General features: G+C 43.5%; 1 long non-coding RNA gene across 1 annotated transcript; it reads left to right on the forward strand.

Moving 5' to 3' along the window:
- Positions 1 to 12,439: 12,439 nt before the first annotated feature.
- LOC138088943 (uncharacterized) lies at positions 12,440 to 15,092 on the forward strand. Its single transcript, XR_011145773.1, has 3 exons — positions 12,440 to 12,546; positions 14,581 to 14,633; positions 14,727 to 15,092. It is a non-coding gene; the product is annotated as an uncharacterized lncRNA (long non-coding RNA).
- The last annotated feature ends 10,418 nt before the right edge of the window (positions 15,093 to 25,510 follow it).

A 25,510-nucleotide genomic window follows, 5' to 3' on the forward strand; every position in this document is an offset into this window, starting at 1 on the left:
AATGGTGTCCAACTCTTGTGATCCCATGGCCTATAACCTGGCAGTCTCCTCTGTCCATGGGACTTCCCAAGCAAGAAAACTGGAGTGGGTTGCCATTTCCTTCTCCAGGGGATCTTCCCAACCCAGGGACTGAACCAAGGTCACCTGCATTGCAGGCAGTCTCCTGCAATGCAGGTGGGTTCTTTACCAACTGAGCCACCAGGGAAGCCTCAGCTGGTTGCATGCTTAGCTTTCATTGTTCACCTCTAGGCTGTAGGTAAAAAATGCCTGCCTGCCTTGTTGTAGGGGAATAAGTGAGAGAAAGGACGTGAATGTACCCTGGAGATGTGAATTCCAGGAGTCAGTCATGGCATGATTTGGGGGCTGAAGATGAAAGAGATAGAGATCTTGGTAGATCAGAGGCAACCACTCAGACAGAACCTCATAGTCAGCTGTCACAAAGTCACTGGGATTTTATTAGTGTAACCAGAGCAGACTAGACTCAGAGGGTTGGATTCATGCAAACCAAACTTACAAGAGATCAGTATTGGAATTAGAATGTCAATTTATTTAATACGCAGTGGGAGATAGCCCTATGCAGTGACAAGGTTTGTAACTACTACCCAAGAAATCCCCCTCCTAATTTTTGAAGGTGGCCAGCAGTTGTTTGAATGAGAAGATTGGACAGGATTCTCAGCTAGATGCAGTAGAAAATAACTATGTAAATGGGTGTAAGTACAAAAGCAATTTATTAAAATTATAGTGGACATTTGGAATTGTGATCAGCAATGGCACCCCACTCCAGTACTCTTGCCTGGAAAATTCCACGGACGGAGGAGCCTGGTAGACTGCGGTCCATGGGGTCGCACAGAGTCAGACACGACTGAAGCGACTTAGCAGCAGCAGCAGCATAGACTCAAGTTCAGGTACATGGGCAAGAGCAAGGCTCCAGAACGGGCCTGAGAACTGATATAGAGAAGGCGTTCTGCTTCAGCCACTGGGCATTAGGTATTGCACTTTGCACTGAGCAGAGTCTGAGGTATTGTTAGTAGAAATAACAAATGCCCACCACCGTCCACCCCTTTGGCTATCCAACAGTAACAGACACTCTTCTTCATCCCAAATGCTTCTGCCTGACAAAATGTAACCATCCCTCACACAATCAGACAATCTTTCACTCCTTCCTCAGAAAGATGGCAACACCAAAGCTTATCAAGGACTGCATCCAGCTCATGACCTGGAAGTCTCAGTGGGACTCTTCTCTCTCTAGAAGAGGAATACCTGTGGCGATTTTCTAGAATACCTATAATGTCCTATGGACTAGATATTAAAGGAGTAAAGATTTAGTGGTAGTTAAAGGGGGTTTCCCAGGTGGCTCAGTGGTAAAGAATCCACCTGCCAATGCAGGAGACCCAGGAGATGTGGGTTTGATCCCTGGGTCCAGAATATGTCCTGGAGTATGAAATGACAACCCACCCCAGTATTCTTGCCTGGAGAATCCCCATGGACAGAGGAGACTGGCGGGCTACAGTCCACGGGGTCACAAAGAACTGGGCACAACCGAGCAACTGAGCACACACACAATAGTTAAGGCAACTACTACGAACTCATTCTATTCAAAATCACGGAGAAGGGAAGAGAAAAGAGGAAAAATAGTTAAAATATGAGCATGACACTATAGTGAAGAAAATACAGAAAAAAATACAACTGAAGAGTCAAGACTATCTGATTGCCTATTGTCCCATTATTAGTGTTTCTCCTTTTCTAAATTTATTTATTTAATTGTCTGCGCTAGGTCTTCATTTCAGCATGCAACATTTTTAGTTGCACCCTGGGAACTCTTAGGTGCAGCATGTGGGATCTAGTTCCCAGACCAGAGATCATACCCGGGTCCTCTGCACCGGGAGCATATAGTCTTTTAGCCACTGGACCACCAAGGAAGTCCCCCACTACCAGTCTTTAACAGGGCTGACCAGCAAGCAGGAGAGATTTTTCAAAGGTGAACAGTGCCTTCACTTGCTAGAAAGCCTTAGGGACCGCTTCTGTGGCAATCCCCTTGAGATTCCCTACAGGCTTCATTCCACGTGACAATCCGCAACAAACCCTTGGAGCCTTGGTGCTCTGCCATCACAATCAGCTGGAGAGAATTCTCTTGCCCCCGCCTCTACTTAAAGCTGCTTGTCTTTCAATGTGTAGTGAGCAGAAACAGAACATCCAAAGGTGGTATATGTTTTCTACAAAATCCAAACATTTCCACTAAGCATTTTCTTTTCCCTTAGTGGTAGGGGTTCCAAGATGTAGCAACAAGTTGTTGACTTGAAATGGTATCCCATCTTGCCTCAGACTTCTGACCTCTCAAGCCTAGTATTTTCATGACTGTCTACCTCCCAGTCTCCTCATTCATAGCAAAGTATATCGAGCTCCAGAGACTTTCTGCTCCCAGAAATCTATCTCATCCATGTACTGAAACGGTGTGATCTTCCATGAGATGATGACAGGGATAATCAAAGCCCCTGCAGACTGACTTGTGAGGCACAGGACAGGAAGTTGATGTGTCCCTGGGCAATACACGGAAGTTATACTGCCCTCCTCCCTGTTGTTCACTTGCTAAGTCGTGTCCGACTCTTTGCGACCCCATGGACTACAACACACCAGGCTCCTCTGCCCTCCACTATCTCCCGGAGTCACTAGGTGAAAGCAAAGTACTCCATATATTTTCTGTTTGGGAGGATAGAGACCAACAGCTGTCTTCTGACGCCATGGGATATATATATTCACTTTACTGAAAAGACCACATCCAGAAGAGTAGTTCCAATTTGTCATTATTCCCTGATTAAGCTTATAACAAATTGTTGTCATGATCCAAAATCTACCACTTGTAATACTACCGAAAGGGCAATCCAATGAGAATGTGAAAATAACCCCACTCCTATATCATTTCAGGTCCATAATAATGGTATTTATGTGTTCAGTTTTATCAAGGTTGAGGCATTGCATTTGATTTACTGAGTAAGAGGTTTCTCACTGACCTTTCCAATGAGAATAGATTTATTCCATGGGTCAAGGACCCAATGAGGGGGTTCTGAAGATTGCTAAGTAAATCTATGATATCAATACACGAAAAAGCTAGGGCAATAACTATGGGGTCTACTGTGAGGTGACTTTAGGTTAAATCTCCATCTGTTGCGTGGCCCTGATAAGCCTCCACTCTATAGATGAGAGTGGCATTCTGGGTCCCTGAAAATTAATGTTTCTTAGAGATAGTGTCTAATGTTCCAGTTAGACTAGGTATATTTTCTTCTTCTAGTAAGTGACCATAGGACCCTTTGGAGAAGCTGCCGGAAGATATGCAATAAAGGACCAGTCGGACGATTGCATGTTCCTTCTGTAAGTGGTCACAGCCTTCCTCTACTCAAGGAGCTCTTGTCTGGAAATTGTCTCAGCTTGGAAATACAGTGAGAGAGAGTGACTCTTTTGTAGTGGCTAATGTAAAGACTTTATTTGTAATCCTTGGAGTTTGGTGGGTTTTACAGATTAAGCCATATCTTTATGTTAAGCTTCTCTGTATTTATTCTCAGGCGTCAAGAGCAATGGTTAGATCAATGGTTCTAAAAGTGTCCCTGGATCTGCAACATCAGTATAACCTGGCAAGTTTTTAGTTGGAAATGCAAATTCTCGGATCCCGTCCATACTTTCTGCATCAAAAACTCTGTGCCCGCGCCCACAACCTCTCCTTTCTCCCTTCAGCCAAAAGGAAGTCCTCATCTTCCATCACCTACAACTTGCTGGGGGTCCAAAGGAGTCACTCTGTTTCCACAGTCCAACTTCTACACAGGTTGGGCCAAGACCACCCTGCTACATTTGATTTAGGAAAGTTATAAATAAAAGAACTGGGGAGATTTTTGATTCTGGAAGCATCATAGCCAAAAACGACTTTGACTATAGGAGGGTAAGGGTTTCAATATCTCTTGTTACAGCGGTTTGTCATCGTGACTCACACTTAGCAAGCTTCCATTTAGCAGTGCATCAGCAGCATATTTTAATCCGGCAAGCAAGTGGACTTCAGTCATTGTCCCAGTGCTATGTAAATAGATGCATTCTCACCAGCTCAGAGATCAGCTTTTCCTGCCGTCATCAGTCCTTGGGAGCTCACCTCAAGGATGACACCCGTCCCTGCCCTCCAACCGCCCCCCTTGCCCCACCATACACACACAAACACACACATCCATGTTTGTGCATTCTTCCCTGAAAGTTCTGTTCAGGCGCCTGGCTCACTTCCAGCCTGATGCAAGGACATGTTTCCTAGCTGTCCCTGATTTCCAGGCCTGTGTCCCCTGAGCAACATCATGACCCATATCTCCACAGTAAACTGTGCTTCCTTTTGAGAATATGATGATCTTTTGAAGGATACTCAATGGCACTTCTGTTAGTGAACAGCTGTGTTCTGACAACATACTTTGTGACCAGGAGCTTCATTACGAGGGTCAAAAATAAAGTTGGACACACAGGGTCAAAAATAAAGTTGAACAGATAGATGTGTGCCCCTTAAAATCAGCAAGGGTCCCCAGTTCCTCCTAATAGCCAAATTGAGTGGATGCTTTCTGATCACCCTTCTTGGTTCCTCTTCTACCTCTGATAGGATAGAATCAGGGAATTGGGAGAGAGTGATGGAGATACACAAACTGGGTTCAAATCCTGCTCCCATCTTCCTAGCCAGGGGACTTTGGACAAGATACATGATTTCTGAAACTGGCTTTTCTTCATCTGTAAAATAAGTTAAATGATTTGCAAGAAAGATTATAATTTATATGGGGCTTTTGGAATACAGACAGTCTCTGTTTTTCAAAAAAATATTTATCTATCTGTCTATTTGGCTGCATTGAGTCTTTTTTTTCTTTGTATTGAGTCTTAACTGTGACTCAGGATCTTCATTGCAGCTCATGGTCTTCTCTATGTGTGGTACATGGGCTTAGTTGCCTGGTGGTATGTAGGGTTTTAGTTCCCCAACTAGGGATCAAACCCACATCCCCTGCATTGGAAGGCAGATTCCTAGCTACTGGACCACCCTAGTCTTTAATAGTGAGAGGTTACTACTACTCTTGTTGATGAGTTTTCATTAGTAAACTCTTCCCCGGGATGTTGCGATACATCCATACATGATTCTCGTTTTATCTCAATTTCCATTTCTCATTCCTCCAATCAAGAGCTTGTATTGAATGTCTCCTATGTTCCTGGCATTTTACTAGCCTTCCTTGGTAGCTCAGCTGGTAAAGAATCTGCCTGCAATGAAGGAAACCCAGGTTCGATTCCTGGATTGGGAAGATCCCCTGGAGGAGGGTACGGCAAGCCACTCCAGTATTCTTGCCTGGAGAAGCCCCATGGACAGAGGAGCCTGGTGGGTTGCAGTCCTTGGGGTCGCAGAAAGTCAGGCACGACTGAACGACTAAGCACAGCACAGGGGTACAGAAATTGCTACTACACAGTCCCTATCCTGGAGAAGCTCACAGACCAGCGGAGAGAGAGAGAGAGACATACAGACAATTATGACTCAAAACTGCTATACTAGAGGTCCACACATGGTGGTCTGAACACAGTGGCTTAAGGTGTCAACAGGATCTGCGAAGTCTTCTGGCCTGAGCTGAATCTTGAAGGATGGCTTTAAATTTGCCAGGCAAACAAAGAAAGGAAGTGTGTCTGGATCCAAAGCCAGCATAGCATCAGTGAAAATCACCTAGCTGGTTCAACATCAAAAGCCTCAAACAGAAAAAAAAAAAAAAAATGTTAAGCCCCAGACCAAAAATAATGTCGTCATTTTTGTCTACAGACTTTTGGATGTGGTGACAGTCTCACACACGATCAAAGTGTTTCCTGAACATCACTTAGGAATACACTGATACAGCAGCTCTCAAAACAGTGGCCAACTGCGTTGTCTTGGCTCTGGGAGGCATGTGGCATGAAAACCAATCTAAAACTGTATAATCACAATCTGTGTGAGATGCTTATACTGTAAATGGCATATTTACTTACAAAACAGGAAGAGACTCACAGAGAATGAACTTATGGTTGCCAGGGGGACAGGATAGTTAGGCAGTCTGGGTTAGGCATGTACACACTGCTGTATTTAAAATGGATATCCAACAAGGACCTACTGCAGCGCACAGGGAACTCTGCTCAATGTTATGTGGCAGCCTGGATGGGAGGGGAGTTTGGGGGAGAAATGGATATTTGTATATATATGGCTGAGTCCCTTTGCTGTCCACCTAAAACTATTATAACATTGTCAATCGTCTATACTTCAATACAAGATTAAAAGTTTAGGGGGAAAAAAAAAAACTCAGACTAACAGAAAAATCACATTCAACTTTCCATCTCAAACTCATAGATATCCTTTGAGTGGATTGGTTAGAAAAAAATCACTATAGGTTTAAATGTTTTTTCTCTTTCTCTCCTCCTTCTCCTGTCCAGGGATATAATTGATTTTGCTCAAGTCAAATCCAAGTATGATGTGACTTCCCCCATCTGAAGCCCCTGTATCAGAATTTGCATGTAATTTGCTGAGATTTTCCTTTTATAGACCGGAACACTAACAATGAAGTCCTGTAGTCCATTTTTTTTTTATTACAAAAACTATAGAGGAATTTAAGACAGTCTTGTTTAAGAACCTTTTACAATAATTACTGAGTTTGGTTGGCAAACAAGTGTTTACATGGCCACAGTTACACATTGCTGATGGCATTGAAGTTGATCCCCTTTTGAAGAGCAGCTTGGCAATACTTATCAATGTCCTGATGATGATCACAATGATGGTAGTGAGAATATTTATTGACTTAACTTACTGTGTATCAATCACAGTAGGTTACGTGTGTTAACCTACCCTTCTCCTCTCAGTAAAACCACTAGTATTATTACTATTTGACAGATGAGGACACTGGAACACAGAGAGTTTAAGAAACTTGCCCAAGGTCACACCGCTAGCAAACGGCAGATCAAGTATCCAAACAAAGGCGCTCTGACTACATGCCGGAGATGATGCTTTGAACTATTCACTATACAGCCTTTTACTGTATCAAATTCTAATATCTCTCTACCCAGTTATTACATTCTGGGAATTGATCCAGAGCAAAAAAAAAAAATCCTAATCATGAACAAAGTGCATAGTATTATGTGTCATTGGAAGCAACCCAAATGTCCAAATTGGCGAACAGTTAAGTAAATGATATATGTCCGGATAGTTGACAACCTCACACCATCAAAAACAGTGGTCACAGCTTCCAGGTGAAAAAGATGGGTTGGATACATGCATCCATTATTACTCCTTCCCTAAGTGACAGTGAAAGGATCTTTTTAAGAGGCTTAAGTCCAGAAGGACCAGAGTAAAAGGAGACCACGCCAGTTTTATTAGCAAAGTCTGAAAGTAGTAGATCATTCAGAAGTAAATGACACAGCACATCAGAGAGAGCAGATTCCTAAATGGGCAGTGGGGGCAAGGTATGAATCAATCTATTGGAGGCTTCTTTTTTTAAGTTACATGTATTTACTCTATTCTGGCTGGGCTGGGTCTTCATCACCGCTCAAGGGCTTTCTCTAGCTGCGGTGCGCAGGCTTCTCTTTGTGGTGGCTTCTCTTGCTGCGGAGCACAGGATTCAGGGGGCATGGGCTTCAGTACCCATAGCACAAAGGCTTAGTTGCCCCCACAGCGCGTGGAATCTATCCCAGACCAGGGATAGAACCCATGTTCCCCATATTAGCAGGTGGATTCTTAACCACTGGACCACCAGGGAAGTCCCAAGGAGGCTACTTTTTAAGGCTCAGAAATTGGTGGCATTCACTTAAAAGTGAAATGACTGGAGGGGGCCACTAGAATAAGGGGAAGTGTGGACAATCTAAGAAGCACTTCGATGTCCCATTTCCCATTATTCTTTCCTGTTCTGCACAAGCCGGTGACTGTCCCTCCTCTGACCCTGGTAGATGGTTGGAGGTTTGGTCCAGGAGAAGATGCCACACAAGCTCTCTGGACCAAATGGATCAAAGTATCTCTGAACTAGAGGGCTCTTCCAGCAGCGCCTGACACAGTTCATCACTCTTTCCTGAAACTTTTTTTTTTTTTTTCCAGTTGACTTCTGGATTCTCTCCCTTGATTCTCTGTCTTCTTAACTGGTCCCTCCTTCTCGGTTTCCTGGGATAGTTACTTCTTATCTCACCCTCTGAATGTTGATGTACATTCTGTGCTTAGTCCACTGCTCAATCTGTATTATTCCCTAGGCAGTTTCACCCGGCCTCATGACCTTCAATGCCATCCCTGGAATTTATGTCTCCAGCCTCTTCCTTGAGTACCTACAATATTGTGATTTATAAGAAATTTGCATCTGGTCCTTCAGATGACCAAAATATATTTTTCATATTTATTTGGTCTTTGTCCACAGTTCCTGGCTCACAGCTCCCCAAACCCGTGGAGTTTCCTGAGCGGTAAGAGCAGTGGGAGCAGTGCCTGAAACCACTTCCAAGCCGTAAAGGTGAAATTCACACACAAAAAAGGCTTTTCTACCACAACTGGGTTTATGTTAATGAGGCAACTTCTGGGAAGCACCTAAGAATGGATGCTGGTTGCCAGGGTAACCAACCAGAAATAGAGGATTCGGACTGATTTGCAGGGAATGAAGAAGGGCTGGAGGCTGAATCAATCACCGGTGGTCAATGATTTAATTAATCATGTCTATGTAATGAAGACTCCATCAAAAAAACAAAAAGAATAAGTTTTCTGAGAGTTTTCAGGTTGAGGAAACAGAACGCTCCCACGTGCCACTGTTCAGTTCAGTTCAGTTCAGTCGCTCAGTCGTGTCCGACTCTTTGCAACCCCATGAATCGCAGCACGCCAGGCCTCCCTGTCCATCACCATCTCCCAGAGTTCACGCAGACCCACATCCATCCAGTCGGTGATGCCATCCAGCCATCTTATCCTCTGTTGTCCCCTTCTCCTCCTGCCCCCAATCCCTCCCAGCATCAGAGTCTTTTCCAATGAGTCAACTCTTCGCATGAGGTGGACAAAGTACTGGAGTTTCAGCTTCAGCATCATTCCTTCCAAAGAAATCCCAGGGCTGATCTCCTTCAGAATGGACTGGTTGGATCTCCTTGCAGTCCAAGCAACTGTGCTGGCCCCAAAAGTCCATGAGAACAGAAGCACCTTTGTTTGGAAACTTACACTATGTATCTCTCTTTTTTTTTAAGGTCTTTTTTTTTTAATGGACCATTTTAAAAGTCTTTATTGAATTTGTTACAATATTGTTTCTGTTTTCTTTTTCGCTTAACTCCCCACCAGGGATGGAACCCTCACCCCCTGTGTTGGAAGGTGAAGTCTTAACCACTGGACGGCCAGGGAAGTCCCCTTTATGTGTCTCTTCATCTGGCTATTGATTCATATCCTTTAATATCCTTAATAAGAAACAAGCAACCCAGTGAGTAAACAGGATTTCTGAGTTCTGTGAGCCTTTCTAGCAAATTAATTGAACCCAAGTAGGGTCATGAGGTGGAGAAGGCAATGGCACTCCACTCCAGTACTCTTGCCTGGCAAATCCCATGGACGGAGGAGCCTGGTAGGCTGCAGTCCATGGGGTCGCTAGGAGTCGGACACGACTGAGTGACTTCACTTTCACTTTTCACCTTCATTCATTGGAGAAGGAAATGGCAACCCACTCCAGTGTTCTTGCCTGGAGAATCCCAGGGACGGGGGAGTCTGGTGGGCTGCCATCTCTGGGGTCGCACAGAATCGGACACAACTGAAGCGACTTAGCAGCAGCAGGGTCATGAGGACCTCTCAGTTATGGCCACTTAGTCAGAAGCGCAGGGACCAAACTGGACTTGTGATTGGTACCTGAAGGGGAAAGTGGTCCTGTGGGATTGAACTCTTTGTCCGTGGAGTCTGATGCTATTTCTCAGTCATGTCTGACTCTTTGCAACCCCTTGGACTGTAACTCACCAGGCTCCTCTGTCCATGGGATTTCCCAGGAAAGAATATTGGATGGGGTTGCCATTTCCATCTCCTGGGGATCTTCCTGAGCCAGGAATCAAACCCAGCATTGCAGGCGGATTCTTTATGGCCTAAGTCACCTCTGCAAAAATGGGGTCTGAATTGAGTTGGGTTATAGTACATCCAGCTGATGCCCCCAGCATTCCTTGATGATGTGGGAGGGTGGGGAGAGCTGCCCCTCCACACATTGGAATTGGGTGCAGAACCATGTAACCCCAGACTTATACAGCCACTTATTATTCCACACATACATTCCATAGATGTCTCAAATATGGTGTGTAAAACCTAACTCATGATGTCTCTTCCAAACCTGCTTCCTTATAATCTCCCCTGTGTCAGCAAATAGCAATTCCATTCTTCCCAATGCTCAGACTAAGACCCTTGGAGTCAGTCCTTGATTCCCTCCTGTCTCTGTCTCCTCAGAACCAATCCATTAGCAAATCCAGAAAACATAACTGGAAACTAGCCATTTCTCAGCAGCAATTTGGTCACAGTTTGGCCCTGGTTCAAGGCACCACCATGATTTGACTGGAGTGATACAATGGTTTCCTAACTGGGTTACTCTTTCTTCTCTTAGCCCATGCAGCCTATTTTATACCTAATAATTAAGATGACTATTCACCTCCTTTCACACTATGCCATGCTGTGCTGTGCTTAGTCATTCAGTTGTGTCCGACTCTTTGCAACTCCTCTGTCCGTGGGGATTCTCCAGGCAGAAATACTGAGGTGGGTTGCCAAGCCCACCTCCAGGGGATCTTCTCAACCCAGAGATCGAACCCAGGTCTCCTGTATTGCAGGTGGAACTTTACCTTCTGAGCCACCCAGGGAAGCCCAAGAATACTGGAGTGGGTAGCCTATCCCTTCTCCAGGGGCTCTTCCCAACCCAGGAATCGAACTGGGGTCTCCTACCTTGCAGGCGGATTCTTTACCAGCTGAGCTACCAGGGAAGCCCATACATTATGCGATAGCCATACCCAAAGGTATCAGGCACGTTCCTGCCTCAGGAACCTTGCTCATTCCCTTTGCTTGGGCGGCTCTTCCTCCAGCACCACCTACATCCCTCAGGTCTTTGCTCAGTGTCATCCTCTCAGGAACATCTTCTCTGATCACTCTATTTAAAATAGCCTTAAATTCATATGTGTGTGTGTGCTAAGTTGCTTCGGTCATGTCCAACTCTTTGTGACTCCCTGGACAGTTGCCCGCCAGGCTTCTCTGTCCATGGGATTCTCCAAGCAAGGATACTGGAGTGGGTTGCCATCCCCTCCTCCAGGGGATCTTCCCCACCCAGGGATCAAACCTGCATCTCTTACGTCTCCTGCATTGCTTCGGTCATGTCCAACTCTTTGTGACTCCCTGGACAGTTGCCCGCCAGGCTTCTCTGTCCATGGGATTCTCCAAGCAAGGATACTGGAGTGGGTTGCCATCCCCTCCTCCAGGGGATCTTCCCCACCCAGGGATCAAACCTGCATCTCTTACGTCTCCTGCATTGGCAGACCGGTTCTTTATTCTTAGCATCACCTGGGAAGCCCTAAATTCATATGCATGTGTGAGTATTAGTCACTCAGTTGTGTCCAATATACCTACTACTATTTATAAAATAAAGGGTTTCCCAGGTGGTGCTAGTGGTAAAGACCCTGCCTGCCAGTGGACGGGCCACGGTCCATGGGGTTGCAAAGAGTCCAACACGACTGAACGACTTTCACTTCACTTCACTCTAGCTCTATCTTTCCTTCACTCCTGTTTTTTTTTGTTTTGTTTTGTTTTGTTTTTCTTAATTCAAAGTGTTTACCTCTTTTTGACAAATCACAATTTTTAAGAATTAACTGATTGATTGATTGCCTGCTTTCCCACTTGCGTCACAGAGGCAGATATTTTTGTGTCTTACCCTCTGCAGCCTCTCCTGTGCTTAAATACAGTGCCTGCCACATGGCAAGCACTCAGTAAACAGTGAGCAGGAAAATCCAGACACAGCTGAAGTGAGATTAAGAGGCTATTTTCATACTGGAAGCTGACAATCCCTGCTGCACTCCCTCAACTAAAGTCCAAGAATGTTCGAAGGCAGGGCTTTGACCTCCATGCAGGAAATTGGAATAGTATGCTTTGGGGAATCTGCCAGCTCACTGAAAAAGGAGCTGAAGACACTGACATTGGGCTCCCTAGGAACTTTTCCAGACAGTTCACCCTCTAGATGATCTGACATCTAGAGGGTGACCTTAGCTAGGACTGAGGGTTCCCTAGTTCAGGGGACATTCAGTATTAAAACTTAGGAGTCCCAGGCAAACCACAGTGCTTTGTCAATACCATCCACATTCTCAGAGCTCCCAATCTCTCAGTTACAAACAAACTTGCTGAAACATCTAAGTGAGCACACATCTGGACAGTCGTTATCTTGAAAGACTAAGACCAAAATAAATACTCAGTTAAAAAGTAACTCGGAAAAAACAAAGACTATGCTTGGAGAAGGGAAAAAAAAATCATCGATATCCTCAGAGAAAGAAGAGAATATCCCAACCATGAAAAGGACAGGAAGTCAGACATTAAAGGTAAGAAAACTAGAGAATTAACCCAGGAGATCTGATAATAGGAGTTCTAAGTAAGACAGAACAGAGAACACAGAGGACAGAAACCATTAACAAAAAAGAACACGGTGGACCCAAAGTCAGTCAACCCAAAATGCTGGAACACAGAGAATAAGAAAGAAAGAGATGGGGCCTAGACTGTGCTGAAGGCTTTTGGCAGATCAGGCAAACGAGGACTGAAAGCAAGCCACTGAGGTCATTGGTGACTTGATAAGAGCAATTTTGGTGGCCCGGTGGGAGTAGAACCAAGTAGGGTGAGTTAAGAAAAAAATAACTAGAAGGAAATGCATGAAAATAAAAAATTGTATATTAAGTTAGGATGAGATTATATATGTCTTTTTTTCTTCAAACTTTCTTTTCGATCTATCATCTATTTATCCTTTTTTTCTTCTAAATTGAAAACTGAACCAATCCCTTCAAATGGAAAGATTTGCATGAAGGTCAAAAGTTACTGTTGTTTTTTGGAGGAGTACACATATCAATTTGTTCTTAGTCTTTCTGGATTATATTAATATCCTGCCTTGTAAAAATGAGGTACTTTGAATATATCAGAGATATGTTGTTTTCACAGAATTGTGAAAACATTGGTAAATGTAGGAATAACAAGGAGTGTGGGGCCTGGGGAGTCCTCGTTTTCATGTGCTAAACACACACACACACGTGCGTGCACACATAAAATTTTAATTCAAAACACATGGCGTGGCGAGGTCAGTCAATCTGATGATTCACTTTTGACCCAGAATCTGGGACAACTTTGCAACGTCAAGAACCTTCACGACATGATGGAAGCAAAACGGAGCCGGCTGTCCCAACGAAGAAACACAGTTGTGCATGAAAATGGCCTCCTTCTTTGGGGAATGCATACCTTTGCCAGAAATACTCTCTACATATTTATTTATTCTAAAGGCTCTACTGAGAAGATGAAAGGTTTTGTTTTATTTGAAAACCAAGGCATAAGTAATCCAAGTAATAAGCAATATTTAGAGTAAGATTATTCTCCTCCTCATGAATCCTCATACCACTGAACACTATTTCTCTTGTGGCCCTTTGTACTTTCTTTGTTATACGTTTATGTCTTGTCTCCCTTGACTTAGTAACTCATCTCTCATTTCCTTCAGCACTAGCTCTTGCACAGGAAAACAGCTTAATAAGGTCTACTAAATTTATTCATACATACGTACGTTCATCCGATGGAAGTCTTTACCTTCCACAACTGTTGGCTCTTCCTCTTCAAATCTGCTTGGTTTTCAGTGTCTCCTTTGGATACCAGGTCATTGCCGTTACTGAATCTGCAGAAACCCAGTACCGCCTATATTCTGTCAAACTTTGGTCTGAGGTCCTCTGTGTCATAAACAATAATTTTGTTCACCAGAATATTGGCCCAAAATTTGAACCAACTGCTCATCTAACATTTCTTTCCTGGGTTAGTTTCATCAACAGCAGCTACATCTTATAATTAACATTATAATGATAATAACATAAGACTTTGTAATTAATTTGTCCATGCACTCTCTATTCCCAAGAAACAGTGACTCATTATATCCTTAATTTGCAAAACACACTCTATTTTTAATTTTTATATTTAGTATAATGAGATACAAAATCAATTTATTCATGGTCTTACAAAACATGATTGCTGAGTCAGGGTTAGAACAAAGTTACCGAGTCTCAGGCATTTGTGTTCTGTCACAGACACTCTTCCACCCGTCCATCCATCCGCTCATGCATCCAAACATCCATTTATTTACTCAGGATAACTTTATTGTGCTAGGCATTGTGCTGACCTCAAAAGAAACAAGAGTTATTGCTACTGCTCTCAAAGAGTTCACAATGGGAAGTGAACTAGAAAAGAGGCAAGTCGTTGGGAAGCCTACACCAGAAAACAGGCAAGTTTAAAAAAAAAAAAAGGAAAAAATGCAATGGTTAGAAGTGTGCATTTTACAAGCACATCTGTAACTTTCTGATGTTTGAACTGATAATGATTTGTATACTTTCTAGAAGACTAAGCTGTGGTTTCCCAAAGATAAGCAGATGCCACCATCACTTCTCAGGTAAGAAAATTTACATGTAGGAATATTATCATTATTTGAGAACAGTGTTAGGTTGTTATCTGACATTGGGGTTTTTTTTTTTTTTCTTTAAAGTCATTGAACTTGTTCTTCAAAGGAAATTTTACTGAACTGAACTGAAGCAAAATAAATACAGATGAGATGCACTGTGTGAAGGCAGAAGTAACAGGTCAGAGCCCCACCCAATGGCTTGCTCAAGATTTCCAAGAAACCCCAAAGACTCTGCGGAACATCATTGAAAACCAATGAAGAAAAGCCACCCTCCTTTCTAGTTTGAGTATCAAATGTCACATCCGTCCAATCTTGTTGACCATGAAAATTAATTTAGGGTCTAATATCTGAATCAAACTTGTCTAATCTAAAGACGGTCAGCCTGTGGGTAGAAACACCCAACTGCATAATGAACCATAGTGGGAACTTGCCTGGCAGTCCAGTGGTTAAGACTCCTCATTTCAGAGCATCAGTTCTATCCTGGGTTGGGGAGTTAGGATCCCACATGTCTCACAGTGCAGCCAAAAAATAAATTAACTAATTAAATATATAAAATAAGCCTCAACAGTACTTCTGAGGCTCTTCAGTTTCATCAGTGGCGTACTTTGTTGCTGTTGCCGTTCCCTGACCTGCGTAATATGCAGAATGCTTTCGGCGGTTTTTAATCACTTTGCCCTCTTCTTTTCAAAAATGGAGCAAGTATTAAAAAAAAAAAAAACAAATATACTGAGGTCTAACTGGCATATAACATTCTATTGGTTTCAGGTATACCATGTAAAGGTTTTATATTTGTGGATATTGTGAAATGTTCACCACAGCAAGTCTAATTACCACCTGTCACTACACAAAGTTAACTTTGAGGACTTACTCTCTCGGCAACTTTCAAATACGCTCTCCACTCTCATTGACCCTTGTCACCATCCTGTACTTTATATCCCCGTGATTTATTTAGTTTGCAACTGGAAACTTGTACCTTCTAAAACCCTTTTCATGTTTTACTCATCCCCAACCCTCCTCCTCTTTGGCAACCACTGTTCTTGAACAAGTATTTTTGAACTTAACCATATATCAGGATTGGAGAGTCAGTGGTTGGAAAGACAGACACACCCCTTCCTTAAAAGTAGCCACACGCAGAAATACACAGTGCTTAGGAACATCACGTAAAGTCTAGGCAAGCATAAAAGAACCCAAGTTCATTATAGCCAGCATTCATACAACTGTCTTATCATTCAATTCAACAAATAATTATTGTTACCTACTAAATGCCATGCTCTATTTAGATGGAGGGAGACAAAAAAAAAAAAAAAGAATGCCACCCTCACCTTCAGGAAGCTCACGATATAGTACAATAACAAGGAAAAGCAGGCTGGCAGGCCATTAAATGGAGAAGCAGATCACCATCATGGTTCCTACAAAGGGTGAGATTAGAGTGCCATTTACAATCAGGAGTGGAAAAGCCTGCCAAACAGGCTTTTTCTGGACCTGTCTTCCCGGCTCATTGAGATAATAATTTTCTTTGGGGGAATCAAAAAAGGACTTTCAGAAATTCTCTTTTCTTTGGGGGGTGGAGGGGGGTGGGAAGGAAGATACTGGAGAGAGAGACAGAGAGAGAGAAAGAGAGAGACAGAGGAAGGGAGATCGGTATAGGATATCTTCACCCAGAAAAAAAATCCAGTTTCCGCTGGATTTTTTCTTACTAGTCTGTTCCTCCTCCATCTTCTCCCACCATCCATCCAGCTAATCGTCCAGTCCCATCCTTGACCCCTCACTTACCCTCCCATATCAAATATCACCCCCACCCATATCCAATGAATCACCAGCCCTGTTGATTCAGCTCACATATCCATTGAATGTATCCACTGCTCTCTCTTCCCTGTTCAAGCACTTTACATTTCTATGCAGTACTTACAAACATTATAATTAATTATCTACATAATTCCAATCAACCCATCCACTATACTCTCCCCACCTCAACTGTAAGATCCATAAAGCCAAGGACCATGTCCACCGTATTCACTACTGTATCCCCAATACTTAGAGAAGGGTCTAACACAGAGTGTGTGTTCAGTGGGGGGAAAAGAGAGTGAAAGGAGGAAATAAGTCTATCCAAGCTCAATAATCATCAACTCTTCCTCTAAACTCCTTCATGATTAGGTGAAGACAAATGTATATAGAAATGCATGTATATTCTTATGTACATCCTTATTTCACTGAAGTGGTCAACTTCTGACAATGTCAAATGCTTCGGCTGACTCTATTTTATGATAGATTAAAAATAAAGAAAATGCAATGTATGAAAAGTGAAAGTGTTAGTCACTCAGTTGTGTCCAACTCTTTTCGACCCTCTAGACTGTAGCCCACCAGGGTCCTTTGTCCATGGGATTCTCCAGGCAAGAATACTGCGGTGGGTAGCTTATCCCTTCTCCAGGGGATCTTCCCAACCCAGGGATCAAAACTGGGTCTCCTGCATTGCAGGCAGACGATTTACCGTCTGAGGCACCAGGGAAGCCCCAGTGCAACGTATATGTCTATCAAATCACCCTTCTGTCCACTACGCACATCCTACAATTTTATGTCAATTATGCCTCAATACAACTAAAATTTAAAAAAGGAAAAACACAAGAAACAGAACCACATATCCCTTTAGGAGTTGACAGAGTGCAGCAATATGATCCAGTTGTTCACATTCTGAGTCTTTTCATTGATTGGCTGGTCTGTAAACACTGGATGGCTTGTGCAATTGAATCTGCTGTGTTCCTATGTCAGGTTTCCCTCGTTGCTCCGCTGGTAAAGAACCCGCCTGAAGTGTGGGAGACCTGGGTTCGATCCTGGGTTGGGAAGATCCCCTGGAGAAGGGAAAGGCTACGCACTCCAGTATTCTGGCCTGGAGAATTCCACGGACTATATAGTCTATGGGGTCGCAAAGAGTCAGACACGACTGAGCGACTTTCACTTCATTATGCTCATATGTCAGCCCAACACTTAACCAAGAGTATGTCCTAGACACATGCATGAGTGAATCTAAACTCAGCATCTCTAATATTCACTGTCTTTAGTTTATCATTATGTTTATTTCATTTCCCAGAAGATACAATAGGCTCTTGTGTCCGTTGTTGCCTCCTCCACGGGATCTTCCTGACCCAGGGATCAAACCCAAGTCTCTTTCATCTCCTGCATTGCCAGGTGGGTTCTTTACCAGCTGAGCCACCAGGGAAGCCTGTTTGTCAAGCTTGTCTCACAATACAGTCTCAGGTGTACGTATCTGGAGCCTGCATTTCCCAGATTGACACATTTTAAAACAGATTTCAGAGGGGAGGGGCCTCCAGCTCACCTTTCAAAGAGTGGAACATCTGCTTTGATTTGGTAAACAGTAGTGCTTCATCCCCTGCCTGCCTGCTCAGAAGCCCACATATCACAAAACCCTAAATGCCACTGGAGGATTCAGCCTCCAGGCTGGATGCATCGTGTCTGGTCCGACCCAGCAATTCCCACGAAGCAAAGTCAGTCTTATTATGGCCTGTCCCATCTGCCTCAAGTATTAGAAAAGGTTAAAACTTGGCAGAAGCTTTGATGAACCATGGCCTGCCCTGGAGAAATACAGACTTGTTATTGCTTTGCACAGAAATGAAACAAGTGGAAGAAAACCAGGAGTGGGTCCTCTGAGTCACAGGACGTGGGTGAAGAGCTCTTACTAAATTGAGAGCTTAAATACTAATTCATTAAATGGAGGGCAAGAATATTTGAGGTCAAGTTCCTGATCTGCTGCAATGAGCTGTGTGAACTCAAGTAACCTGGAGTCCTCTGGGCCTCTGCTTCCCCACTGCTAAAATGGGAATCACATCCGACCCTCACTTCGCTTCAGGACTGATAAAAGGTTGAGATGACAGGTGAGAACACACTTTATAAAGAAAACTATGATGAGGGAGTTCCCTGGAAAGCCAGTGGCTAGGATGTACTGCTTTCGCTGCGTGGGCCCAGGTTCTATCCCTGGTTGAGAAACTAGGAGCCCACAAGCTACACAGCATGCCCCCCAAAAAAACAAAACTGTAACTAAAAGATATTCCAAAATGGAGGAAACCCCCCAAAATCATTGCTACTGGGAACTTGAAACTTACAGGTAGGTTCCTTTGCAACAAACCTGTTTTTCTAGGTGTATATTAAATTTAATGTTTCCTGAGTATGAGTCTGTGTTTTAGAGGGCAAGTTTTTAGAACTGACAGAGGCAGAGGAGAGAAGGCTGTTCATGATTCAAAATTTCCGACAGAAACTCCACAGAGTAAATAGTTGAGTCCACTCATGCCTGTGCTCACGCAATCATTCTTTAAGCAATCGCTCAATGCCACAACAGTTTAATGAGCACCTACTATGCTCAAAGTATGGTGCTGGACACTATGGACACAATGAGAATAAAGGCAGTCCTGATCCCTGCCCCGATGGACCTGATGTCCAAGCACTTTTTGAAAGCAGAAGTGGATCAGATATGATTTCCACCCTGACACAGTTATACACTAGTAGAAAGAGCAGTGGCTGTGAAGGGAAATTGAATCCTTCTCAATGGGCTTTGCTTTTTTAAAAGCAAGAGAAAGAGACGAACGGGTCTCATCAGTCCTGTCTTTTTCCCTAGATCAGCAAACAGCATCAACACCAGCAGACAGGCATGCTTTAGTAGCCTCTAAAACCCTCCCTTGACTTCATGCCCTTTGACATGACCTTTAGCCCATGGTCAGTGTCTCCACTTCCTTCCTACACTTGCCTTCCTCAAACCAACTTAACTGAGATCCTCTCCCCACCACTCCATTGTGACTACTCTAGGCAAGGCCACCTACGGCCTCGATCTTGCCAAATTAAATGGTCCCTGAATTCAGTGGTGAATATCTTCTATTGATACTTGGTTCCATTTCCCTCAAGAGCTTGAATTCTATAGCTGTGTCTTAATAGACATCTCTCTTCTCATGGAGAGTCAACCTTACTCCATTTATCAAGCATCATCTCAGACACTGTGTAGAGAATGTCAGGAGCAAGAGAAGGGCAAACGCATCATCTGGAAGTGCGGATGGGGAAGAGGGTAGAGAAGAAGTTAGAGATGAAACAAAACATTGACATGCTACCCTCCGTTTAAGTGATTGATGCATATATGCTGCTCTCAGGCTACAGTTTCAATGAACCACAGACGCAGTGATGGGTAGGTGGTGGTGGTTTTAACTTTCACTTTTTGTTTTCTCAGGAGCCATGGGGAATGGGGAGCCTGAACCCCTCTTCCAAGCTGGAGCCTGTGGAAGCAGCTCAGCTTGCTGACCCCACCATCCCCCTCCTACCAACCCTCCCCCTGACATCAGGGTACCAGTAAAGGTAGACCTCATTTCCCAGGGAGCCCGTGAAACAGCACTCTGACTGCGGGCAAGATAACAGTGTTGTCTGCCTGCTGTGATGGCTAGAGGATGCTGTGTTGGCAGGAGGGGAGATCTCAGTGTGATAAGGGAAAAAAATCAGCTTGTGTCACTTGTGACAGCCTCAAGGACACAGCTAGGACATGAAAACACATCTGCTCCTACCCAGAAGGCCCCCATCTTCTCCATGGCTCTCTCTATCTGTAGGAACCCAAGCTATGCCTTATTCACAGCAGCAACATGTGGATAACAGAAAGAGTGTATAAGTCGAGATGATAAGAGAGTTTTATTTGCTTTCCCAGAAAGCATACCAGGGAAATGAGCTACCAGAAAAACTCTTGCTTGTATATGATGGATGCAAAAAAATCTCGGAGTCTGTGATTGAGAAATGGTGTCCTTCCCCCGGGACCGGAAGCTCGTGAGACTCAGCAGATGTTCATGGAAGCTTCCCTGTGTCTCTGAAAGCCTGCTCCTGCTCTTTGTAACAAGAGTGACTGGATCAAAGAACATGTTCAGAAACAGAAGCAATGGATTCATCATATCAACAGCTGGCGAGGCCCATGCGGGTTAGCAGGAACGCCGTAGGCCAGGCCCCAGTCCAAAGAGTCAGGCACCCAAAGGAACGCGCTCTGTATTTCTCCTCCAACTTCCCAGAGCTCTGAGCAGGGCAGTCTATCATTTTCCTGAGTGTTACAGTCACCAGCTTGACCTAAGAATGTAAAAATGAAAAGCTAAGTGGGAAAGCCCTGTACAGTCATTGATTTTTTTCACCAGGAGCCATGACCCAGGTCATCAAAACTGTTTTTCAAATCACAGGGCCATAGATCTGGTAGAAACCTGGAGTAAAGGGTTATCCTGCCGAGAAGGCACACCAGCCCTCCAGCCTGATCTGTATTCCCACCTCTGTAAGTGATTCTCTGCCAGCCCTCATGGTGTATTCTAAGACTTAATGGCTTCTCAATCAAAAGGCACTGTATCTTGTCTAATTTAAGTCTCCCTTACCACACACATTCAGATCATCAGGCCCATGCCAAACAGCTGCTTATTTTCCTTCATAGCAATGCATTTTATGAAATTCCCTTGTGGTCCAGTGGTTAGGACTCCATGCTTTCACTGCCAAGAGTGCAGGTTCAATCCCTGATCAGCAGACTAAGATCCCACTAGCCTCAAGGTGCGGCCAAATATTGAAGAAAAAAAAAGCACTTTACCTGTTGCAAGACTTTCATTTTTCATTTATGATTTGCACCTCCCAGTTATTAAAATGATTAAGGTGCCTGCAGAGAACTGTTAACCATGCTTTCTCTACTCTGGCCAACAAAGATCTTTTCCTTTCCAATAATTCCTCCGTGGTTTTATAGACACATCTGTTCTGAGCTGCCCCTCCAATCCAGGAGCTCCACTCCTGCCTGGCTTCACACTACCTGTCCAAACCCATCTCCTTACTACCTCTGCCCACACAGCTCTGGTGAGCTCATTTGTGTTGGTCCCTGAGCGGGACTCCTTCAGTCCTCTGTCCACTCATGTTGCCCACTCATCTGTAAGGCGTGCATTTTCCCATCCATCGCTCCATGAAGCCTTCCATCTCAGCCCTTACTACTCTCTCTCTGCTTTGAATGCCTGAAGAATTCAGTCTGCACTCCACAGCTGAACGCTTCCTAATACCATCACCACTCACCACTGTTTCACATCTTTTCTGTTCCCCCTCCAATTTCATTTTTTAAATAAACATCTTATCATACTTTAGCACAGTTTTAAATGTGCAAGAGAATTGTAAAAATATTACAGAGGTTTCCTATATTCACTCCCCTGACCCAGTTCCAGCACCCACTTGCTACCATCCCACACTATGAGACTCCATTAGTTAAAATTAAGAAACCAACGCTGGCACATTCTGTTAACTGAACTCCAAATCTTATTCTGATTTCACCAGGTTTCCCTTCAAGTTATTTTCCTGTTCCAGGAACCAATCAGGAATACCACTTTGCATTTAGTTGTCATGTTTCCTTAGTATGTTCTTGTCTTCCACTGAAAATTTCTCAGTTTTTCCTTGTTTTTTTTTTTTTTTTTTTTTCCACCCACTTGACCTTGATAGTTTTTGAGGCATATGAGTTAAGGAAGTGGTAGCATGTCCCCCTATCTGGGTTGTTCTGTTGCTTTCCTTAAGAGAAAACTGTGGTTATAGGATTTTGGAAAGAATACCACAGAGGTGAAGTACCTTTCTCATCATGTCGTATTGGGGGTACACGTCAGTTATAGGACATCACTGGTAAAGTTAACTTTATTCATCTAGTTAAGGTAGTATTTGCCAATTTTCACCACTATAAATTTTATATTTTTCTCCTTCTAAATTGGGAAAGGAGTATGTCAAGGCTGTATATTGTCACCCTGCTTATTTAACTTCTATGCAGAGTACATCATGAGAAATGCTGGGCTGGATAGAACACAAGCTGGAATCAAGATTGCCGGGAGAAATATCAGTAACCTCAGATATGCAGATGACACCAGCCTTATGGCAGAAGGCGAAGAGAAACTAAAGAGCTCTTAATGAAAGTGAAAGAGGAAAGTGAAAAGGCTGGTTTAAAACTCAGCATTAAAAAAACTAAGATCATGGCATCTGGTCCAATCACTTCATGGCAAATAGATGGGGAAACAATGAGAGACTTTATTTTGGGGGGCTCCAAAATCACTGCAGAAGGTGACTGCAGCCATGAAATTAAAAGGTGCTTGCTCCTTGGAAGAAAAGCTATGACCAACCTAGACAGCATATTAAGAAGCAGAGACATTACTTTGCCAACAAAGGTTCATCTAGGCAAAGCTATGTTATTTCCAGTAGTCATGTATGAATGTGAGAGTTAGACCATAAAGAAAGCTGAGCACTGAAGAACTGATGCTTTTGAACTGTGGTGTTGGAGAAGACTCTTGAGAGTCCCTTGGACTGCAAGAAGATCCAGCCAGTCCATCCTAAAGGAAATCAATCCTGAATATTCATTGGAAGGACTGATAGTGAAACTGAAGCTCCAATACTTTGGCCACCTGATGTGAAGAACTGACTCATTGGAAAAGACCCTGATGCTAAGAAAGATTGAAGGCAGGAGGAGAAGGGGACGACAGAGGATGAGATGGTTGGATGGTATCACTGACTCGATGCACATGAGTTTGAGCAACTCCAAGTATTGTCGATGGACAGGGAGGCCTGGCGTGCTGCAGTCCATGGGGTTGCAAACAGCTGGACACAACGGAGCAACTGAACTGAAACTTCATTCTTTGGATACATGTCTAGCTCACATTCAAAGGACCCCTCACACTCCTTTTTAACCGCATAATTATTTTGGCTGCATATTGGGGGAACTTTCTAAATTCTCCATGTCTCTTCCCAAAGTTCATCTCTAAAAGGCAGAGAATCCTTTTATACAGATTCAGTCAAGAAGATAAACATCTTTAAAACTTCTGCACATTATCCACTGGTCCATTGTGTGGATTCTTGTCACCTTGTCCTACCCCATAACTCTTTTGCAGTAATTAGAAATCACACAGTAAATAATTTCTAATCTGTCTCTTTCAAAGTGTTTTTAAATATATGTACAAAGGAAATCATCTTAGATAGATCCCTTAAGAAACAACTTCAGGAAGAAAGCAGGAGTGCAAGGCTGTGAAATGGAAAGTTTATCAATATTTTCAGCAACCTCGAAGCAAATGGAAAAATAAAAATAGAATTTAGAGTTCAGAGTGAGTGGGTTGAAGCAGAAGCACAAACTCACTGCATTGTCAGTGTAGGTGGCAGAATGGCTTCGGGGAAAGAAATGTGTTTCCAGACGTGTTTCTCCTCTACAGTCGGTTTTTACCGATTGGACCCACTTTGGGTAGAAGGTTGTGACTGAACGACCAATAAGGTCAACTAAATCTTTAATAATTTTGTGGCTCTACAGCATTCAAATTAATTGGAAAATCACCAGATTTTTTGCTTTTATAATATGGCTTCAACCTAGCTGAGGTCAGTGCTTCCTGGTGTTTGTGTGGCAGAAATCGAATGCCGTGAGACCACCTTCATCCTAAAAGTTCTGGGATCAATTTATTTTGAACAGCTTTTAGACTAGTGATGGGGAAACTTTTCCTAGAAAGGGCCAGCCAGCAAATATTTTAGGCTTCGTGGACTACGTATGATCTCTGTTCCATGTTCCCCTTCTTCCCCCTCCTGCCTCCCTCTTCCTTCTCTTCCTCTCCCTGCCTGGCTGCATCTTCTTCTCAATCTTTTTGTAATGTGACAAATACTGCTTGCAGGTTGTACAAAAATAGAGACCACAGGCCAGTTTTGGCCCATGGACTGGTGGGCAGTTTACCTAACCCTGCTATGGGATCTCCCTGAATGTTCCAAATGTATACAGTGCATTCAGTTCAGTTCAGTTCAGTCCAGTCGCTCAGTCGTGTCTGACTCTTTGCGACCCCGTGAACTGCAGCACGCCAGGCCTCCCTGTCCATCACCAACTCCCAGAATTTACTCAAACTCTTGCCCATCGAGTCGGTGATGCCATCCAGCCATCTCATCCTCTGTCATCCCCTTCTCCTCCTGCCTCCAATCCCTCCCAGCGTCAGAGTCTTTTCCAATGAGTCAACTCTTCGCATGAGGTGGCCAAAGTACTGGAGTCTCAGCTTCAGCATCAGTCCTGCCAATGAACACCCAGGACTGATCTCCTTTAGGATAGACTGGTTGGATCTCCTTGCAGTCCAAAGGGCTTTCAAGAGTCTTCTCCAACACCACAGTTCAAAAGCATCAATTCTTCGGTGCTCAGCTTTCTTCACAGTCCAACTCTCACATCCATACATGACCACTGGAAAAACCATAGCCTTGACTAGATGGACCTTAGTCGGCAAAGTAATGTCTTCTCTGCTTTTGAATATGCTATCTAGGTTGGTCATAACTTTCTTTTCAAGGAGTAAGTGTCTTTTAATTTCCTGGCTGCAATCACCATCTGCAGTGATTTTGGAGCCCCTCAAAATAAAGTCAGCCACTGTTTCCACAGTTTCCCCATCTATTTCCCATAAAGTGATGGGACCAGATGGCACGATCTTAGTTTTCTGAATGTTGAGCTTTAAGCCAACTTTGTCACTCTCCTCTTTCACTTTCATCAAGAGTCTTTTTGGTTCCGCTTCACTTTCTGCCATAAGGGTGGTGTCATCCACATATCTGAGGTTATTGATATTTCTCCCAGCAATCATTAAAGACTCGGAAAAGATATGTAGGATAAAAGTGTATTTGCCATTGTTTAATCGGATTTATCTCAAATGTATTTAACCATGGAACTCTTTTTTTTTTTTCTGCTGCCCACTTAACATCTCACATGGTTCATCTTCTATGGGAAATACTGTGGGAAATTCTGCCCTTTTTCACATAATGAGAATAATGAAGTTTATTCCTACCCTACTCACTCTGTGTACAAAGAAACATTCCAGATTACTTAAAAATATAAATGAAAAAGTGTCAGA

Source organism: Capricornis sumatraensis, chromosome 12, assembly GCF_032405125.1.
Source record: "Capricornis sumatraensis isolate serow.1 chromosome 12, serow.2, whole genome shotgun sequence".
NCBI lineage: Eukaryota > Metazoa > Chordata > Mammalia > Artiodactyla > Bovidae > Capricornis > Capricornis sumatraensis.